Below are 13,728 nucleotides of genomic sequence, written 5' to 3'. Positions count from 1 at the left end.
AACCTAAATAAAGACAATAGTACTTGACTGTGAAAAGCATTACTTTTATAATACAAAAACAAAGCACAAAAAATAATATGGAAGTGGTATATGTAGAGTGCTGGTGCTAATCAGTTTAGAATGCTGCCGGACCATCCAGTGGTTTTGAGACCCTTCAGCCTGGTTGATAAGATACTTTCAGCACCTGTTCCCTTCATAACATTCAGGCAGTCTGGACGTTGTTGGTTTTGTTCTACATGGGGTAGATCTTTGGCTTCTCTAGATAGGTAAGATGTTTCTTTTTAATGAAAGATCCCTTATGGTAACTTTCAAAGTTGAACATGCAAGGAACTTACTTGGAGTCTTATGGCAGAGATTGTCCAGCCCTATGCCAGTTTAATTATGGAACTGGGGCTGAGAATGTTCTCAGGTGGGGCTGATCCTAGTAGTTCCAGGACCATGCTTTAAGAATCGCCACTCTAGAATGTGGGTCATTAACTGTACATTGAGTCTTCTGGGGGAACTTTAAAAGAGGGAAGAAAAACTAGTGCCTGGGTCCCGCCCCCAGAGATTCTAACTTATGCAATTTTAGGGAGGCCTGAGCACTGGAACATATTGTAAAAAGCAATATTTATAGGCATGTTACTTATGACTAAACCAGTTGCGATTTAGGGGGAGAAAATAATTTACTGTATAATCCCAAGATTTTTATCTCGGGTATATCATAGAAGGGAGGATTAAAAATACTCTTAGTTGCCCCTGCCACAAAAAAAAAAAAAAATCCCCAGACTTTTCAGAGGATGCCTGTACTGGACTCATAAGCAAAAGCTTTTTTTTTTTTTTTCTGTCTGCCTTTGGGATCTATAGGAAAAGAAACTGCTGCTTGAAGTAATAGGAATACTTGTGCGCTGTCATGGGTGTAATGGGAAGAATAAGATTTCTATGGGTATTAAAATCTTAGCCATTCAGTGTGAGGTGACCTCTCCTCTACCTTGTAACTACAGAATTAGGGGTGCTCATGCCCCTGTGTATCGAGGGTTTTGTTCACCCCAGGAAAGTGACTCTGGATCAGCTAGATAGAAGTTGGGCTATAAAACCTGTTAATACACTGCAGAAAAGGCTGATAATCGTGCCTCTTGTCAGACTCTCCGAGGCCATGTGAAAAAAGACACTTAACTAGCTGTGGCCTTTACTTTATTTGATAAAGTGTAGTTTACTTTCTACTTGAGGTTTTTATTGACCATAATAATTCTAATTGAAATAAACATTTTGATTACAGCTCTGTTCTGCAACTGCTTAATAGGGAACTAAAATAACTTTCAATAATCATTTTGTACAAATGGGATTCATTTAGGCTGACAGTTATTCCAGGCATTTATTGGCATGCGGCAGGCTGGGAGTGTTTCCGAGTATAATTACGGGAACATTTTACACTGGGGTTAACCTTAGCAAAATGACAGACTGAAAAGTGGTGTAAAGGAGCAAATAAAACCCATAATCTTCCATAGAAACTCATAAATGAATCCCCTTTCTCCACCGTCTCTGATGCCCAGGGCTCCAGTTAAAATTAAAAGGAGTTTTCTTTTGAAACTGACAGTCTGGCTGCAGGAACACTCTTTAATGAAGGGTATACTGCAAACCTGGTGCACGTCGAAATGGGGAATTTTGTAGCCACTAACTATTCTTTGGATTCAGCTTGGAGACCTGGCTGAAGGTGGCTTGGCTGGGGGAGCAATATTTTCCTTCTGTCCAGCAAGAGTTCCAGGTCTTATCCCTCAGCCAAAAGGAAGAACGGTTCCTTGTCATCTACCTAGATAAAGGGTCAAAGGGGACTGAAAGATCAGCTTGTTTGGGGTATTGACCCTTCTGAATGTCCTTCACCGCAAGGGTCTATCTTTTCTTTAATCTTCGGTTTCTAGCCCCAAATAAATGATCTTGGCTGTCTGAAATCAGAAACCAGCATCCTTGTGGATGGGATTAATAGACAAGACCAGCTTTCCCCAAAGACAGTGAATCATCCCTATTACATCTTGTTGTTCATTGTTGCCAGCAGAGAATGTTCAGTCTAGTGGGCAGTTAAGTTCCAGATCGCTTCTGTGCCTGGTGTTTCTTGAGGGATCCAGGCTCTTCTAGACGAAAGATTTCACCCAATCTCCAAGAGGCTCAAGGGTGATCTTAAGTCCAACACAATTTAAGCAAGTTCATGGTTATGTGTGCTGCTACTTTTTGTCAAATGCTGTCTTGAAGAAAAACTGGAAACCCACTGCTGAAAACAAATGTTTTTGAATGACTTAATGACTCACCAGGTTTTGGATATGGCAACAAATTTTTTGCTAGTTACTGTTTGTTCATTAGAACCAGCTGCTATTCTAAGGCAGTCCTCTGCTTCCCAGCTAAAGTGGGAGAGGGGGACACTTGGCACGCATGTGGGCCATGGATGTTGTCTCCAAATTGCCTCATGAGCACATTCTAGGGCAACACTTCCGTCTCTGGGGTACTCGGGTTACCTCGTGGGCTTTCACCTGTAGCCACCATTCCTTCATAGATTTTTCACATACTCTGACCAAGGCACCTTCTTGTTCTTTGAGCAGGTTTGGCTGCATCTTACAACTAAAATTAACTAGTAGATCGACACTTGGTACTTCTACAATGACACCCAAAGGTAATAAGATCGACCAGTCATCTGGATTGGGTGACCAGAAGGACACTGCCTGTGGCTAGCAAGTGATTCCTATTTTAAGTTATTCTAGGTACAAGTTGTCGTCTACTGGAAATGGATTAGGTTCCAAGCTTGTTAATGTTCTGTATGAAACTGGTGTTATTTCACATGCTCTACAAGGGGTAGCAAGCTACTTCATCTAGACTTACATACCTATAGCTCATTCTAAGCCATTTTATCTCAATAGACAAATTTGGTTAGCATTGCCAGGCTAAGTAATATTTATACTGCTTTGTGTTATAACAGTTTTGAAAAGTATTGGATTTCCTCAAAGGCAAAGCCCACTACTAGAATTCCAGATGAAATAAATATTCTTATTCTAACTTCATGCAACTAAAAATAGGATCTAGTATCAGTAAGTGGTTAAGCCACATACCAACATAAAGGAATTATTTCCAGACACTAAATTACTTCTAGGAAGCACCTGGAAGAGTTTGCCTGTGAATTGACACAGGTCACCCCACTACTCTTAAAATTGTCTATAGGCATTCTTGCTTTTTGTGAACCTGAATGCAAACTCATCTTGTTTGCATAAGTCTTTCCTTTGTCATACTAGAAGCTGTCAAGTAGTATACACTTAATCTTTTTACAAAAGTCTTTGGAGGATACCACTTCCATAACCCTCTGTGTATTCCCTATGCCCCTAAAGTAAAACACTATGCTTTCATATTATAAATGAGAAAATCAACATAGTCTCTCCAGGGGAATGATAGAGTATGAATTAGACATTTCTTTCTACCTGCAAAACCAAGGCTGATTTATTCATGCTAATTAGAATTTGTGTCTTCCTTGGATAATCTTGTCTACCTCTTTGTGGACACAAATTTGACAGAACTAGGGCACACAAGACAGTGGAGTTTATTACATTCAACACTTACTGGAACACACACATTTCTCTGCAGGAAGAATCCTGTCCATAAGTTTATGGAAGACCAAAGGTGTGGGAAGAGCTACCTGTGAAGGGGTGCAGATCCTAATCTAGGTTGTAGAGAATATCAAATGGAAAAAATAGAATTGTAGAATGTTTAGGCTGAAGTGACTTTTGTGACTTAAGTTTTATATACTTGTATTTAACAACTAAGCATTCCTGGAAATCTGGAACATCTTCACGAGTGTATCAACTTTGAACTTGCATAATTGTGACTTCTGCAGATGATGACTCCTTTTGTCTGCATTCTTTGTGGTTGGGAAGTCCTCGACTTCCCATTGGCTTGATTCCTATCTTGGGCTTGACCTCAGGTCAAGACTATGTACACTGGAGGGGGAACTGTTGATCAGCAGCCTCATAGTGCCATACTGTGTGTGGTTCTTGGTTGCACAAATAGTTTGTGCTCTAGTCTACACTTAGAGAATATAAATTGACCACTGATTGTGATCAGTGTTTTCTCATGGGCCTCTGGTTTTCCCACCTCCCCAGTTTGGAAAGAAAGATGTCTGCTGATTCATCTTTAAAAGAAATGCAACTGCAACTGCAAGATACCTACATTCTTTAAGAAATATTAAGAAATGTTCACTGGTATCGGGGTGCTAGCCACGAGAGAAAGGACAGGTTGACATCCAAGAAGTTATCCATCCTGAGCTAGATCTTGCCTTTTCTCATACTTATTGGACACCTGTTGTCCCTTCTTGCTCAAGGTGTCTGTAGTTCTCATTATCTGAACCATTCCTAATTTCTATTCCTGCTTGTCACTGCTATGAGTTGAATTATGGTGCCCTAAATCCATGTTGAAGTCCTAACTGCCTTTCCTCATTGTGTGTGCAATAACCTCGTTTCCAAATGACAATTGGTCCTATTGGAGTAGGGTGGGCCCACTGTTGTCCTAATAAAAGGAAATTTTGGACAAAGTGGGATGCCGTGTGAAAATTGGACTCATGTTGCCAGAGCGGAGGAACTCTTCAAGTCGGGAAAGAAACCTGGAAAGAAACCCTTCGCAAGGGCCTTCAGAGGGAACATGGTCCAGCCACCACATAAATTTTGGACCTCTGCCTCCAGAGGAGTAAGGCAATAAATTTGAGCCACCCACTGTACCGTACTTCGTTAACAGGAATCCTAGAAAACGGTCTCACTACCACTTCTCCACTCTTCCTCCCCCTTAAACAAAAATACATTAGCTTTTCTATGTTTCTTCCCATCGCCATCTTAATTGACAACAGCTTAAATCTCTAAGCTATGCTTGGACTAGCATAAGGGAAGGATCCTGTGCTATTCTGCTGCATCCACCTCTGAACAAGATGAGCTAAGCACACAGCTGCTTACTAAAGGCAGTTGCCGCTGCTGCCCATGGTCCTGCCTTGGTGTGTGTCGGGAGTCGGCAACTTCTACAAAGTTGGGAATAAAGGGAATCTTTTTTTCCCCACATCCAGCAAGTCGCCTACTCTGGCCACGTTGTTGGCATTGAATCCCAACCTGCTCTTAGATTGTTCTGCAGTAACTACAGCTTTTTATAACTTCCTTTTCTTTCACCCTAGAATTTCCTCAAAATCGGTCTTCAATGACTGGAAAAGAACCTCAACCCATTTATTATCGCTTTCAAACACTTTATTCAAACACAAGAGAATCTGCAGGCCCCTCTGGGAGCCTTGATGTTCCGGAGGAGGAAGAGCAAGAGGGAATGCATTTTTTTTTTTTCTTGCTCACAGCAGCACCTTGAGGGGCTTGTGCCCAGAGAGCGACATTTGTCCGAGAGTAAACACTAAATTACATCACAAATTAACATTTTAAAATTAAAGCTGGCATTTCTGACCTGCCTGTTGGCAGCCACAATCATGCAGAAAAGTGACATCATTTATGACACTGGCAGTTAAGAAGCCCAATGTTTGAGGTTGTAAAACAGTTTCCAGGCCTGATTTAATATCGATTTTTGCTGTCGGGCTAACTTTAAACATTTGTTTAAATATTAAACAGCTTTCTTTTTAGTCTTCATTTCTGTAGCTTTAACTCAGTGTTTTCTGTTGTAACACACCCTCCTACCACCCAGGCTAGAGTCCATATCAGACTGACCTATCTATAGCAATATTCCTTGATTTATTATCCTAAAGGTATATCATGCATGCAAACCCTTTCTCTTTGAGAATGACCATCGTGTTGCTGTATAGATATAATTCCTGTCATGTGTTAGTATATTGTAAAGCTATCATATTGGTACATTGTTAGATCCAAGGAGTTGAAGCCTGTATGGAAACCGGGTGACTTCTCACAAGAATACTTGTATTGTTCATTGTTTGGCCAGTAGCTTTGGGGGACAAGCACACTGGACTTAGAAGATGGAATAGGGCAGGCATGCTCAGAGGGTTTTTTTTTTTTAACTAATGCAACCTCTTTGTTTTATAAGTTTTTTGGTGGGGTGGAAGGGAATGTAGGCTTACTTTGACTTCAATTGTACTAAGATAAGGAGATTCTTGTCAATACTTGATTTTTTTTTTTTTTTATAATTACAATTGAATCTGCTTGTATCTCTGGGGATGAAATGGTGATCATAGTGGAAATGTGTGAATTTCAAAATGAAAGTAAAATTCATAAAGTATGCTGTCAGGAACCACTTTCCAGTTAGTCTGAAAATGGCACTAGAAGGGAGCTAACTCATAAATCACCTAGCAAAATCCAGCAAGAATGGAATAAAACAGGAAAGTTATGATATGCACAGGGCAGAGGGGGCAGTATTTTGTCTTAGTGGGGAGTCCTTTCCCCCTTGCATCCTTAACTTGGACATCCTGTCTATTCTGGGGTTTTTGGAATTTCCCCGCTTTTCCTGCAGAGAAAAGGGCAGCCAATTTATGAACTGTGTACTATGGTGATTATAAATCATTTGCTCTCATTTCTTATTTGTATTTTTCAAAACAATTGTCTGAATTTTTTAAAATACCATCTACCAGAGATGGAACTTGAAATTCCAAGGACCAAATGGGCTTTCCATTTACGGGATTCCTAATTACTATGTCACACCTGTTCACTCATACATTATAATCAATAGAAGAAAACTCTGGCTTTTGAATAGCCCCCTAAATTATGATTCATCTTTGAGTGCTTTCTATAGAACTACCAAGTCCCAACTCACCAAATCCAAGAATGCTTCATTTGTTAGAATAGGGGAATTGATTTTATGAAACTGGGCTTAATCTATAATTCAATTTTATATGCCACCCTCTATAGGGATCTCCTGTGCCTCATCTTTGACAATGGGGAGTCATTTCTGCATTTTTGTGGAAGTAAAGGTGTATTTTCTTAGCCTGTTATGATAAACCTGCCCCAAAACTGACTTCTAAAGCCACAACCAAGGGATGATCTTGAACTTTGAGTTGTAGAACCAAAGCAGGTGTGTGCATGTAAGGAGGAGGCAGAAAGGAATAAAGGTGAAGATTCCAACTAAACTGAAATCAACATCGTGTTTGTTCTGTGGCTTTCAAAGTGCCACTTCACAACTGAATAGAGCACCACCTGATGAGAATGGGTGGGGGTTATTAAAATACAGATCCTTAGATCCCCTTCCCCAGTTGGAATTCCTGGGTGAGGCCTATAGTTCTTAAACACTGGAGTTTAAGATCTCCCGTGATAGATCCTATCATATCTACCCAGGATAGGTGAAAAGGAATGGGGACTTGCTATGAAGGGATCAATACACAGAAGCAGAAGAAAGGAAATCGAAGCAAACTTTGACCATGGCCACAACATCATCAGAGTAGTGATGAACAGAACAACATGGAGTCATGTTCCTAGAATGGAATTTATGGTCGACTTGATCTATTAACAGTAGCTGCTGCTCTCTGAATAGAGATCTCACATTATTTGTTCCTTCATCTGATTCCTCATTTAACTAGAGTTCTTCACACTGTCCTATTGGGCTTCTATCCTAAGAAACTTCTACCTGGAGAGTTGCACTTTGTGGGGCTCTTTGTTGAAAGGGGGCAGCAGCAGGTATTGCCAGTGTCATAACCCAGTGGGCAATGCAGGTAATGCCCCCATGTTCACCTGACAACATCCCAAGGAAAAACCACCTGGACAAGTGGTGTGAGGAAAAGACAAAGAGCAGGTGGAGCAAGAACTAGTTGCAAAGAACAACAAAGTGGGAGAAGATACGAAATTGAAAGTTTTTTTTGGTTTGCAACATATTACTTGTGTACATACTCTACCTTTTTGAGGTTTACCTGCTGGAGACAGATGGCCTATGGATGGCATACGGAGGGGTGCTAGTGAATGAATGCATTCTCTGCCCCCTTCTGATAAACCAAATGAAACATCCTGAATTCTTAAGTTCCTGGCCAAAATAAAAATACTATCTGGTTAACACTGGCTGTCGGACAGTCCTGGAGCTGAGTGCTGATGACGGGCTGGGATTTACTGGTGGCAATAAGGCTCCATGAGATTGTCAAGCAAGTGAAAATAAAGGTGTAATGATATTATATATTTCTATGATTGAAAATAATATTAGACAACTGACTCCAATGCCAGACAGATTACATAAGCACAAGTTAAGTGGAAGAATAAAAATGAGTGATTTTCCTCCTTGATTTAAATACAGCACTAAGTAGTGTGCCCTTGAATTTAGCAGATGGCAATTTCCTCCTCCCCAGTAACAGCTAGGGGGCATTGCAAATGCAAATGGAGTTAGCTTTGCATTTTTAATATTCCACATATCCATAACTCACAGCTGAGATTTTAAAGATGTTATTGCCACCACTTGGGCACATTTATTTTGCACCTCTGAACTCTTGCATTAACTTTGGTGCTTAAGATGATTTCATCTATAGAGGCCTGTGCTAAAGAAACTCTAGTCATTGTGACTTGTGCTCCCAACAATACAGGACAGACTGTCATTTAGCATGTCATGGTTGCTTTCGAAGGACAGCTATTGAAATAACTCCTGCTAAAAGGAAAAGATAAAAACCTCAACTGCTGGATTACAACGTGTGGCCAGCTCCCGAGAACATCTACCATGTCACCCAGAGCCGTGGCATAAGAAAGAAGCCCTACCGTCTGCAGGGAGAATTTCCTTGGCTGGCGATCAATAGTAACCAAATTCCTTTGTTAAAACCTGCTCCTGTAATGTGTAACAGGATTAGGTTCTCCTCCTTGGGAGCAGATGACTGGGAAATGGTAGGAAACATGCTGGCTCCCCGTTTCTTTTTGTTTTTTATAGCAGCTTTATTCATAACTGCCAAAACTTGGAAGCAACCAAGGTGTCTTTTGGTAGCTGAAACACATGAACTGTGGGATATCTTGAGAATGGATATACTCACACTAAAAAAATAAGGCCTCTTCATGTCTTCATGAATTAAGTACATACTTTAAAATACTATTTTAAAATACACGTGTGTGATTCTAAATAGAAAGCATCCTAAAAAGGGTAAAGTTACAATGTCAGTAAAAAGATCTGATTTATAGAGGCTTGGCGGGAGGAAAAAAACAGGTAGAACTGAGGAATGGAGCATTAGGGCCTAGATAATTATGAATTATCATGCAGAATGTTGGATACACGTCAAACCTTAGTGGCCAGTGTGGTGAGGGCCATCATCCCAACTACTTGGGAGACTGAGGTAGGAGGATTGCAAATCCAAAGCTGGCTTTGGCAACTTTTTTTTTTTTGAGGAGGGAGGGGGGGTACCAGGGATGCTTTACCACTGTGCCACACCCCATCTTTTTAGACAGGGTCTTGCTAAGCTGTTGAGACTGATCTCAAACTTGCAATCCTCTTGACCTAGCCTCCCAAGTCTCTGGGGGATTACAAATGTGTATCTCCGCACCCAACCAGCCTCAGTAATTTACTGAGACCCTATATCAAAATAAAAAAATATAAAGGGCTGTGAATATAGTAGTAGTGTTTTCCTGGGTTCAATCCCTAGTAAAACACAAACATAAATACAAACACACACACACACACACACATCAAAATCATAAGATGTTCAACAAAAAGCATGAAACCAAATATACAAATAGAGCTGTAGCTCAGTGGTAGAGGCCCTGGGTTCGATACTCAGTGCCACATAAAGATAATTCATTATAACTAGTAATAATAGGTAGTTAATAATAGGCCAGGCTTGGTAGCACATGCCTGTAATCACAGTGGCTCTGGAGATAGAGGCAGGAGGATCTCAAGTTCAAAGTCAGCCTCAGCAACTTAATAAGATGCTAAGCAACTCATGAGACCCTATCTCTAAGTAAAATTCAAAAATAGGGCTGGGGATGTGGCTTTGTGGTTGAGTGCTCCTGAGTTCAATCCCTGGTATCCCACCCACCACCAAAATTAATAATATACCAATATTGACACGTCAACTAAGGAATGTACAACACTAATAGGACACGTTAATATTAAAGCCAGGTGAGATAATGCACACCTATATCTCGGCTACTTAGAGGAGGCTGAGATAAGATTGCAAGATCAAGGGCAGTCTAAGCAATTTAGTGAGACCCTAAGCAACCTTGGAAGAACTTGTCTCAAATTAAAAGGGCTGGGGATGTGATTCAGTGGTTAAATTCCCAGTACCAAAAAATAAACAAAGAGGCAGGGGGTTAGGGTTATAGCCCAGTGGTTGAGTGTCCCTGGGTTCAATCTTAGTACACACACAACAAAATTAATATTAAAGAGAAGCATAAAAGAACTCTCTTGCTCAGTTTCCCCATAAACCTAGCAGCTCTCCATATAGTTAATACTTGAGTCTGACACAAATGATCAGGAGACACTGAAAATGAAAGATGGTCAGAAACCAGCCCAGCATTTATCAGGCTGTGTGACGATTTACCTATGGGCTCTCCACCACTTGTCCTGGGAGGGAAGAGGAATATTTGCAAATTTATGTCCTGTTTTGGGGCCAATAGTGGGAAAGCAGAAAACTTTTTGTCTGTTTCTTCTCAATTGCCTTCAGATCAAAATAGTACTTCAACATTGCTTAAGGTGGCACCTTTTGGTATCCTACAGTGCATTGCTTTTTCTCTTGTAATAATTAATCCTTTCATCATCTTATTCCTTTTTACACATTCAGGGCATAACATTATCTTCTAGTCCTGAGGGTGGAAAAATACAGGCAGGTAACAGGAAGAGGGAAATCATCCTCTTGGGAGTGTCGGGGACCCAAGTCTGACCTGCATGGAACGGCAGGAGAACCCAGCCTGCTGTTTCTGCAGAAAGAGATTGTCCATGGACCACACACCACCTGACACAAGAGGTTTGCAGCAAAAAGGCCTCCACAGAAGTAGGGATGGGACACGAATTCACAGCCTTGCACTGATTGGCTGTGGCAGCGATCCTTGCCCAAGATGCCAATATGGACTCCTGAGCTGAATTTACAACTTCAATCATGTTAGGCGTAATAAGGTTAAAAGAGGAAGACTTTCCTGAAGCCCTATTGCCTTGGCCGCTGCCTTCTATTTCCTGGAAACTGGCTTCAATCTGGCCTCCTGAGATGTTTCAGGAATATCATATTTTTGTTCGGGATATGCATGCTTCTGTAGCCTCAAATAAACCTCTATTTTCTGGCCATCAGTACTCAAATTAAATTGTTGGCACCAGTTTCATAAAGTATCCCGAGAAACCTTATTGGAGGCAAAATGGTCGGCAAGGGAAGGGGTCGTATTTTACATTTTAGGTTTTGTTTCAGGAAAGCAGACTTCCTGATTTCTGCAGTTGAAGAAACGCTTGTTTCTATTGGATATTCTTGTTCCTCTGTAACTGGGACCAGTGTTAAAATCGCATCTTCCTCATCGAATTGCTTCTCAAGGACGTTCTTCTCAGTGACCCTGTCACTTGCGCCTGACATTTCCAGGAACACCGGGAGACGGCAAAGGCAGCAGGGCAGCTATGCTGTGTGCTCCTCCTCATGTTTCCTTTTTTTAATAAAAGGAAATATCAACCCCATGTCCATCTATGTGGGATCATTTTTTTTCCTGACCCGAGGACAGTAGTTAAATAACTACTAGAGTCAGTCTGAATCTTGCTGAATTACCCTGATAGGTACTCTTCCTATCTGATAACATTAGGTATGTTGATTCTTTATGAATCTAATTCAGGCTGTGACGGGGGCCAAGTGGCTGCAGAAGTACTTTCATGCTACAGGAGGAGCTGATGAAGGGAGGTTATTTCAGCTGAAAAGTAATGTTTCTACTTTGAGTGTCGTGTTTTTCCTCCTTTCCCTCCCTTCTCTCCTCCATTCCTCTGGGAAGTTTAATAGGATGCTTAGGAAATAGATTGGGCTTCGAGGGAACTATATGAAGTTAACACACACCTTAGAGACCATGAGGGACTCGATTTTTTTTTTTTACAAGATTATGCTTACATATTAGATCAAAGTAGACTCAAGTCTCACTTGGACTCATCTACATGGACATTATAACTTAGATTGCTGAAAAGCACTGTTTTGTGGCTATTCATAAAGGTTACAAGGGTCCAGATAGACTTGATGAATATCCAATTCTGTTTAGAATGAATCATAAAAGGAAATAACCAAACATACACACACCTTTGCAAGTCCTGTGGGATTAAATACATATTAATGAGCTAAGCCCAAAGCTACTTACCATGAACCCTTGTGTCTGGTAAGTTCTCCTTCTCCTATCCTTTTCTGTATTGGGGTGAGTATGACCCCTGGAATGGTGACTGCTATGGTTTGGAAATGCTGAGTGTGTCCCTAAAACTTCATGTACTGGATCTTGGTCTCTAGTGTGACATTCAGAGGTGATGGGCCTAGTAGGAGGTAATTGGGTCATTAGGGATGCTACCTTCAGAAGGGATTAATGCTGTTCTTATGGAACTCTTGCAAGAGTAAGTTGGATCACCTCCAAGTTGGCCTTTTCTGCATGTGGCTCTTTACCTTCCTGGTTCTGCATGTTGTGATGCCACCAAAGTGGGCCTTCACCAGAGGCCAAAGAGAAGCCCACTTGATCTTGAACTTCCATCTTCCAAATTGTGAGCTTCATTTTTTTTTTAACGAAAAGTATTCTGCCTCAGGTATTTTGTGATAGCAATGAAAAATGGACTAATACAGCAGCCATGAGGGAATTTCTTCTACCCTAGTTCTTGCACTACTTGGGATGCTTTTGGGCTCTTGTTCATTTGCTCTACTCTCTCCAAGAATCCATAGGCTTCTCAGAAGTCTTCAGAGTGTTACACCTCCATCCTCACTTTTTTTTTGCCAATTGGTCTCAAAGAACAAAACCACTTCCAATTTACTCTTTCCCATTATTTTTATTTTCTGTCCCACTGTCTTTTCTCACCAGAAGATTTTTGCAGTCTCCCCAGAGGCCTTTCCAGATAAGTCTCTAAAGTCAAGTTCCACCTTACACAGGGCAGCTTTAGCATTCTTTCACTCAAAATAATTGAGTACCTACCAGGGACTATCCTGATGCTGGGGTGAGGAGCAAATAGTACCAATAAAATTTTGCCTCTTGGAGCTTACATTCTACCGGGGGGGGATTAATTCAGCTGGGTAATAACATCTAGTATGTGACAAATGCTACAGAACAAAACAAAACTAAGGGTTAACAGAGGATAGGAGGGAGAGCTGCAAATTTAACTCATGTGATCATAGTAGGTCTGGTGAAGGGGGTTTAGTCTTGAGGGAAGGGAAGTATTCAGCCAAGCAGGTGTCTATAGGCAGAGTCCTTTAAAGAGGAAACATCCAGTGTTAAGACCACCTGGTCAAGGAGCAAAAAGGAAGCCAGTGTGGCTGGACTTATGGAAGAAAATTTCGGGGCATTTAAGGGGTGTACTGTTAAGCTCTTAAGACCACTGTAAAGACTGATTATATTTTCCTAAAATATTTTTTAGTTGTTGGACACAATCTTATGTAGTAAGGATTGAATCCAGTGCCTCACACTGAGCTACAGCCCCAGCCCTATAATACTTTTTTCTTAATCAAGGGCAAATTGTACCAAACACTAGGTCCTTAAGCAATCTGCTTTATCTAATATATTCAAATGACTTATAATTTGTATGTTTTTTAAAAAAAACTCTGGAAGACACAATTTGTTCCATTTGGCAGTATAGTTTTCTTCAGTTTTTGTTTCTCGTTTTGTAGCCTTTAACCTGACTTGGAATACATTC

General features: G+C 40.8%; 1 pseudogene; it reads right to left on the bottom strand.

Moving 5' to 3' along the window:
* Window positions 1–10,556: 10,556 nt before the first annotated feature.
* On the bottom strand, window positions 10,557–11,446 carry LOC101972262 (developmental pluripotency-associated protein 2 pseudogene; annotated as a pseudogene).
* Window positions 11,447–13,728: the final 2,282 nt, after the last annotated feature.

This window comes from Ictidomys tridecemlineatus, chromosome 2, assembly GCF_052094955.1.
Source record: "Ictidomys tridecemlineatus isolate mIctTri1 chromosome 2, mIctTri1.hap1, whole genome shotgun sequence".
Lineage (NCBI taxonomy): Eukaryota > Metazoa > Chordata > Mammalia > Rodentia > Sciuridae > Ictidomys > Ictidomys tridecemlineatus.
Note: the sequence above shows the minus strand (reverse complement) of the source record. Positions and strands in the feature narration are given on the sequence as shown.